Here is a 1,365-nt window from a genome sequence, read left to right on the forward strand (position 1 = left end):
ACTTAAACATTTAGTGCATTATGGTACAATTAGTGTACAATATCAATAAAAGCAAAATAAAAACCAACAGGCAAGTATCAACATACCTAGGTATAAAAATTTCAACATAAGTCACCACCAGCACAGCAGTGCTGCACTGCAAACACCTGTTCGCCCGCCCCATCCCATCCGCCCAGTCCTCGGATTTGTTCCAACAATCTGTTAAAACATCGTGGGTTACCATGAAGTTCTAGGCATGCAGAGACATGCCTCACCCGAGGATATCAAAAAGGCATATTGGAAACTTGCACTAAAGTGACATCCAGATAAAAATCCTGAGGATAAAGAAGCAGCAGAGAGAAAATTCAAACAAGAAGCTGAGGTATATGAGGTGTTATAAGATGCTAAAAAATGGGACATCTATGGCGAGTATGGTAAAAAAGGCTTAAATGGTGGAGGTGGAGGTGGAAGTCCTTTTGACAGTCCATTTGATTTGGCTTCACATTCCGGAACCCAAGATGATGTCTTCAGGGAATTTTTTGGTGGAAGGGACCCATTTTCCTTCAACTTATTTGAAGACCCATTTGAAGACTTTTTTTGGGAACCGAAGGGTCCCCGAGGAAGCAGAAACCGAGGTGAAGCCTCGTTTTTTTTCCACTTTCAGTGGATTTCCATCATTTGGAGGTGAATTTTCTTCATTTGATACAGGTTTTACTTCATTTGGGTCAGTAGGTCACGGTGGCCTTACTACATTCTCTTCTACATCATTTGGTGGCAGTGGAATAGGTAACTTCAAATTTATATCAACTTCTACCAAAATAGTAAATGGGAGAAAAATCAGTGCAAAAAGAATTATGGAGAATGTTCAAGAAAGAAGAGAAGTTGAAGAAGACAGCCAGTTAAAGTCCTTAACAATAAATGGTAAGGAGCAGCTGCTACACTTGGTAACAAGTAATTCAACGCATGCATTTAACAGAAATGTTAAACTCTAACAAGCACCATTTGAAATAGAAACATTTTTTTGAAGATTTCAGGTGAACTGGACTTTCAGTATAATTGTACCTAATCTAAAGTATTTATAAACAGCACATCAGAGCTCCTATTTGTCATAGACTGCTGAGTTTATTGTTGGGATCACACAATAGGACCATTTTTTTTGTCTTTAAAATTATTGTAATCTCTGTATGCACTTTGCTTTTTTATTAAAAGTAATCCAAGGTGAGCCTTGACTTTGAGTAGTGCTAGGACAAGATTGTATTCTAACCCCAGCATAGATCTGCTTTCCATTGTGTTTGACATGGGAGCCAAATAATGTCAGCTTGCTGTGAGCTAACATTGCCAGGATGAGTCTCCTATAGAAATAATTGTTTTTCAGTATTTAGTAAT

General features: G+C 38.1%; 1 pseudogene; it reads left to right on the top strand.

Moving 5' to 3' along the window:
- Positions 1-205: 205 nt before the first annotated feature.
- On the top strand, positions 206-971 carry LOC143400380 (dnaJ homolog subfamily B member 6 pseudogene; annotated as a pseudogene).
- The last annotated feature ends 394 nt before the right edge of the window (positions 972-1,365 follow it).

This window comes from Callospermophilus lateralis, chromosome 5 (assembly GCF_048772815.1).
Source record: "Callospermophilus lateralis isolate mCalLat2 chromosome 5, mCalLat2.hap1, whole genome shotgun sequence".
In the NCBI taxonomy this organism is placed as follows: Eukaryota; Metazoa; Chordata; class Mammalia; order Rodentia; family Sciuridae; genus Callospermophilus; species Callospermophilus lateralis.